At 38.7% G+C, this 6,995-nt stretch overlaps 1 pseudogene across 1 annotated transcript; it reads left to right on the top strand.

Annotated features, from left to right (window-relative positions):
- Window positions 1-5,007: 5,007 nt before the first annotated feature.
- Window positions 5,008-6,029, top strand: LOC114260774 (ethylene-response factor C3 pseudogene; annotated as a pseudogene). Its single transcript, XR_014340235.1, has one exon. The product of XR_014340235.1 is annotated as an ethylene-response factor C3 pseudogene (transcript).
- Window positions 6,030-6,995: the final 966 nt, after the last annotated feature.

The following is a 6,995-nucleotide window of genomic DNA, read 5'->3' as shown; positions in this document are numbered from 1 at the left end:
GGTGCTACAGTTGATGCTGCTGCGCTTGGTGCAGCTTTATTACTGGCTTGTGGAGCAGAGGGGCAGTCTTTAACCATGTGGTCCACCTTGCCACACCTGTAACAGGCTCCAGATATTTTGTAGCAAACCCCTTTGTGCTTCTTGCCACACTCAGAACAGGGTGGTATGAACCCACTCCCTTGGCTGGGGCTAGTTGTCGACCCCGTATTCTGTTTCTTGTTGGCCGGGTTGTGCTTGCCTTTCTTGAATTTAAAACCCTGCCTCTTACTACGCCATTCCGACGTTGGTATTTCAGTTTTCAGTGCTTCAATGTTTGACTCGGCCATCAATGCCCGGTCGAGAACACCCACAAAAGTCGGTAGTTTCAAAACATTTATTCGGTCAAGTATTGCAACATTAAGGCCACCCTCAAATTTCCTGGCCTTCTTATATTCAGTGTCCACCATATGCGGTGCATATCTAGCAAGCTCGGTGAATTTCGTCTCATATTTCGCAACGGACATCGTGCCCTGCTTCAGCTGTTCGAATTCAGTCACTTTCCTATCCCTGACACACTGGGGGAAGTACTTTTCAAAGAAGGACTCCTTGAACTGAGCCCAAGTCATAACAGTATTTGTATCGCGGATCAACATCCACCACCTTCTAGCTTCTTCCTGTAGGGTGAAGGTAGCTAACAATACTTTATTCGCTTCGGAGCACGGAAACACTTCAAATAGTTTTTCTATTTCCAGAACCCAAGCTTCAGCTTTTAACGGTTCAAGTCCTCCCTGAAAGGATGGCGGTTTCATTTTGCTGAACTTCTGGGTCAGAGCAATAATATCCTCATCATTCACATTCGCATTAGGTTCCGGCTGTACCGGAGGAGGACGTGGGGGCTGTTGGTTCTGTTGTTGTTCAAGTCTGGCAGTTATCCGTTCCATCATTCTTTCCATTCTTGCCTCGGTAGAGGAGGATTCAGGTTCATTTGCATTGTCCATTTCACTATAAGCAATTATAACAGTTTTAAACATAAACAGTCATTTGTTTCACAGTTTAACACATTAGCAGATATTCAATTATAACATAACCACACACTTTTCAAGGTCATGAAATGCCCTAATCACTTTTCTAGGACACCCTATAGCTCATTTGGACACGTGTGTGCGGTATGACTCATGGTTAAGTATCGCTCTGATACCACTCTGTCACGACCCAAACCCAGCCCTATGGGTTTAGCACCGTAACGGGCTAGTAATCCGAGATTACCCAAGGCCTGCAGAATAGTAGTACAGTAAAACAGAGTATAGGGCCTGGCGGAAGCCAAAACAGTAATTAAACAATGCCCAATGAGCTTTGACAGTCTGTATGCCAAAAAGATTTTTCATGCATTCGTATATTCACAACAGTACAGGCTATACAAGCATTTACAGATATTCAGTACAGGGATCTAATCCCTTGATAACAGTACAGTACAGTGGATAACAGTCTATACAGTAATACAAAACAGTAACAGGGACCAGCGGGGGAAAAGACACCCCAAGCCATAGCATGGCGAACTCGGAACCTTACAGTGAGGCACCGTGGTTGGCTTGACAAAACTGGAATAACCCTGACGCCTCTAGCTTTGGTCCGGTGCCTGCACACCTACATATATATATGAGCAGTGAGCTAAAGCCCAGTGAATAACATAAAGCGTAAAGGGGTTTAGAATGAATGTCCTTACAGCAATGAAAACAGTTCATTTCAATCAGTATTTCAGTTGCTCAGTACAGTAAACAGTCATATGTGGTACATCCATTAGCATACCAGTAACAGTAGGTCTTAAAAGACCGAACAGTAGTGATGGCCATCAGTCAGTAAACAGTAGTGGCTCCACAAGGGAACCGACAGAGATCTCTGTAACAGTAACAGTAAACAGTAGGTACTAAGGATGCCACAGTACAGTTCAGAAATAGAGGACATACATTCATTCAGTAATACCAGTTCAATAAACAGTTCAGTTCAGTATTCAAAAGATAATCAGTTGAACATATCTTTACACAATTGTTACTCACAGAGTTTGGGCTACAGTAAGCTAGAGCGCGTCTCCCCAGTCGCCAACCCTACACAGTTAACAGATTGAACACACACTAAGCTACACAGCTGGGAAAGATACCAATTAAATCCCTAATTTGCCTCGGTGTGTTCTATATCTATATCCTCCATAAGATGTCTTAAACTAGGCCTAGGAATGCCTAGAATGGGATGAGGATGCAAAGATGTACTCAAAAAGCAGTTTTAGAATTTAGCTGAAAAACAGAGTCCCGCTCGAGCTCAGGTTTCCCCGCTCGAGCGGTTATGCAACAAAGGTACACGCTCGAGCGTCAACTTTTCCGCTCGAGCGTACTGTAAAAGTACTGGATGGGTGAAATCTCCGCTCGACAGGCGCTCGACGCCCGCTCGATCGTGAGACACATGACTCCGCTCGAGCGGACTGTAAAACAGTGCAGAGATACTGGATGCTCGGATTCCCCGCTCGAGCGTCTCTTACCCTGCTCGAGCGGAAGTGCAAAATCTGGAGATTCCAGATTGCACCTCCAAGCCAAAAACCAAGTTCAAAAGCATCAAAACCGATCCTCTTGGGCTGAATTTCCAGAAAACAGTTGTAAACATATAGAATATCATAGTTCAAAACTCAATTTGAGAAATCAAAGCCCAAGGGTGTTTAATTGAAACCCAATTTCAAACCATTTTTCAAGAACAATATGAACATGCAAACATGCATGAATTCAAATCATTTTGAAGTTCCAAATTGATGCTCAAAGGAGCCAATTGTTTCCAAAACATAATGAAATCATGGACTTGAACATAATTGTGAACATGCAAGCAATATTTTGCCATGAACTCAACTCAACTCCAACAACACTAACATGCATGCATGAAATATGCTCTAAATCAACAACCATGAACCAATTCTAGACTTATTTCACTAGAGGCTCAAGAATCTTGCATGAATAAGCTTAAACACAACAAGGGGGGGGGGGGTTGAAATCATTACCTAGAGCTTCAATTACAAGGTGAGAAAGCTTAATTTGCAACCTATACTCCAATTCCTTCAATTACCAAGCAATTTACAAGCAAAATGAGATGAAATTCACTCCTCTAGTTCCTCTCTCTCTCTAAGGTCGGCAATGCAAGGAAGAAGGCTGAGGAAAACATTGTGATTTAAGTGTAATGAACTCAAAGGTGTATAGGTAGTGGCTCACTCAAGGGCAAGGTTGTAAATAAGTCCAATTCATCTATTTAACTCATTTTAATCTAATTTACTCATGCCTAATCAGTTTTCAGATAATTATACCATAAAATCACATTAATTATGATGATCATAAAACACTAATCAATTTCTGGTTCGGCCGTCGATAAGGCCTTCAATTAGCAGTTTAAACATAAAACACGAACAGATAATCAAACAGTCAAACAGATGGATTATGTATTTACACAGATACAGTCAGTCAATTAATTCCGGATTCCAGTCAGTAATCAGTCCAATTGTCAGTCATAATCAATTCGGTTTAACGGTGATCGATGGTTATCGGTAATCAATCAGTCATTAATCAGTAAACAGTATGAGGGTTGTTACACCAGATTTCTTGGTTTCTTGTAGCAATACCATATCCACACCCCTTACTCTAACTAGCTCTTTAATCTTCTTTCTCTTACAAGACCTACCCAACCCCTTAACATTCCTAGATAACATCTTCATTACAAACCAATATAATACACCAAAGTGGGTCAAATGGTTAAAGTGGGTCAACTGTTCTGGGTGGTCTACTTATCAGCATGAACAGAAAACATAGCTTGGTTAATATGGTGATTCGTGCTTAATTAGATAAGTTTTACATAACTAGACCTCGCAGCCTTGCATTATTTCCCAAATGTGCTTAATACTGTTAGATTTTTATTTTTGACAATCTCGTTTGACAAAACTCCTTTCAGTTATAATTTTGTTTAACTTTTATTTCAGTGAGATTATGAGTTTTTAGATGCGAATTCAACTTGAATTATGTCTTGCAGAGATGTTTCAGAAGTCAATTTTTTCATGTTTGTCACTTCGCTGATTATGTCGGGGATCGAGTTGACTGTAAAAATATTGAGAAGTTGCATCTCTCGCTCGAGCGAGACTTTGGTGGCTTGAGCGAAGACACTTGAACACGCGTTTTAGTCTCCTCGCTCGAGCAAGAATTCCTTCGCTCAAGCGAGCATCGTGGCCCTGCTTTCTATAAACATGTATTTCAGTCCGAGTTTAGAGTTACGACTTCCAAATCTTCTTCTTGGATATTAGGGTTTATAATTGAAGTTTCTTTGCTAGTTTCTTTGATGTTTGTCTGAGTCTAAATCTGGTTTGAAAAGTATACATCAAAGGATTATTTGTTTCGTTCAATACAAAAGAGAGTGTTGTTCTTTGGTGGATTCCGTAGAACTTGAGCCTGAAGTTTTGGTGGATTTTGAAGTGGTTCACGTCGTAGACTCGATATCAGCGTTATGAGATTAAACGGTGGGCAAGACAATTCCAAGGTGAAGACGGGGCTGGAAGAGGCACATAGGGGTCAGATCGATTCAAGCATGGATTTGCTAGGTAATTAAGAGTATACTTCTATAATTCGTTTATGTCTTCTTAGTGGATTGTTTTGTGGTTTTTACCCGTAGTTTTTTATCATAATTGGAGGCGCTCTAATTATGATTTTTTCACGTTAAAATCGTTGTGTCAATTTATCTTATTTTTTATTAAAATTATTATTTACTACTTAAAATTGATAAATAATCACAAATTAATATTTAAGAGATTTCTAAATTTTTCAATGTGAATCTCCCATGCTCGACCAGGACTTGGTAATCAAGTAGAGCATGGTTTAGCAAAGATAGTTGCTAAAGCTTCAAAAAGATAAAAAAAAAAAAAAGGGCACTGGTCCACCAAAAAAAAAAAAAAAAAAAAGTTGAACCTTAATAATAATGATAATAGAAACCCCATCATTCCCTTCAAGAAAAAAAACAAACGACGAAAACCCCACCACCACACATTATTATATGCAATACCTTCTTTGTTTTGGGTTCAAGAAAACCTTACCTTCCAGCCCCTTTGACAAATTTAATCCCATCTTCTTTGTTTCAAACTCAAATTCTTCCACTCTTTTTCACTTATTGTTGATTTTTCCAACAAGTTTAAGGAGATTGAAGCCTTAAAAATTTAGATCTGAGCCTATTGTCAAATTCATCCATGGAAGATTATTCATCTCCTCAAAACCCTAGGTTTGATTTCTCACCTAAGTCTCCATTTTCATCATGGTTTGACCCTGAGCAACTTTTTCATACCAAATCTCTTCCGTGTGATGAAAATCCCTCCGAAGAGAATTTTCCTGAGAAAGTGAAGGAAAAATCTTTGGAAACAGATTCCTGCAAGGGGTTTAATGATAAAGAAGACCTTACTTCAAAGGCGAAAAAAGAGGCAGGAAAGGAAAAGAGGTACATAGGGGTAAGGAAGCGGCCATGGGGAAAGTATGCTGCTGAGATACGTGATTCAACAAGGCAAGGAGGGCGTGTATGGCTCGGAACATTTACTACTGCAGAGGAGGCTGCCTTGGCTTATGACCAAGCTGCATTTGTGATGCGAGGCCAATTGGCTCGCCTCAACTTTCCTACTGAAAGAGTACGTGAATCGCTTCATCAGAATGGTGGTGAGTCCTCCTCTTCCTCCTCCACCTGCACCTCCTCTTCCTCTCGAGCTGCAGCATTGAAAGAGAGAAACAAGATGAGAATGAAGTTGCTGACAAGTAGGAGGAGGAAGAATAATGAAAAGGAAGGAATGGTAGTGAAGCCTGGAGCAAATATGTCAGTATTTGAATTTGAGGATCTAGGAGCTGATCTCTTAGATGAGCTCTTAAGCTCATCTGAGAGAGCCTCTCATAGTACTTGAGTCAATTTACATCAGTTTCATCACCCTCTCTATTATGTACTTTCATATCTTGCTCATCATCTATATGAATTTTGGATATTCACTGTCATGATTGATTTTTTACTCTCTCATCTACATCAAATATTTCCTTTCAAAGCACTTCCACTATTTCCCTTTCTTGTCATTTTTACATAAAAGACAAAATAGTTTTTAATATTGATTTAGCACTACTTAATTAACAGAAATTTATAAAATCACATTAGGTTTTGTAGATCTAAAGTGCTCATACCTAAGTTTAATGCATTCTCAGTGCTCTCTCATTCAGAGAAACTATCTAAAATGGACAATTTGTTCGATGTTTTCCATTTAATCCACATCCCTCCAAAGTTCAAGTGAAGGAGAATTGGAGAAACACACCATGTTAAACCTAATTGTGACCCTTTTTTTTTTTATTTTATCAAACATAAGTTACCTTTATCTTTAGACTTTGATGACCTTCTTGTGAAGAAAAACCTTTAATTTTAAGCCCTCTTTACAACCAAAAATTGGGACAATTAACTGCATAAATGAATTTTTTGTAGAGAATACAATGTTATGAATTTCCATTAATGTAGAGAAGGGGAAAGATTGGTTCAAAAACATCGTGAGTGTTTGAGGTGAAATTGTGTCCAACAAAAAGAAAATGCATCTAGATTACTAAATTTTTAGTTTTCAATTATTCTTGTAAAATCAAAATGTCTTCTATAAAATGAAAATTTCTCATAAGATTACTAAATGAAAATGCATCTAGATTACTAGATTACTAAATAAAATGAAAATGCATCTAGATTACTAGATTACTAAATTTTTTTCAACGAACTTTGTTGATCTTTTCACTTCTACCATATTTGAGGACTTCTTTCACATCTTATTACTAGGGGCTTTTCATTTTCTCACTTGTAGGGGGTTTTCAATTTTCTTTTCATACATTAAATTAACTCTAGACTCACTTTTGTACTCCAAAAGACCTTCACTCTAATACATTTCTGCATCCTTTTTTTTTTTAGCGAAATATTTTGAAATCACTTTTTCCAACACCCCTATCAGT

This window comes from Camellia sinensis, chromosome 1, assembly GCF_055761805.1.
Source record: "Camellia sinensis isolate YWXY chromosome 1, ASM5576180v1, whole genome shotgun sequence".
Taxonomy (NCBI): domain Eukaryota; kingdom Viridiplantae; phylum Streptophyta; class Magnoliopsida; order Ericales; family Theaceae; genus Camellia; species Camellia sinensis.
The sequence above is the reverse complement of the archived record's forward strand: the minus strand, read 5'-3'. Positions and strand labels throughout refer to the sequence as shown.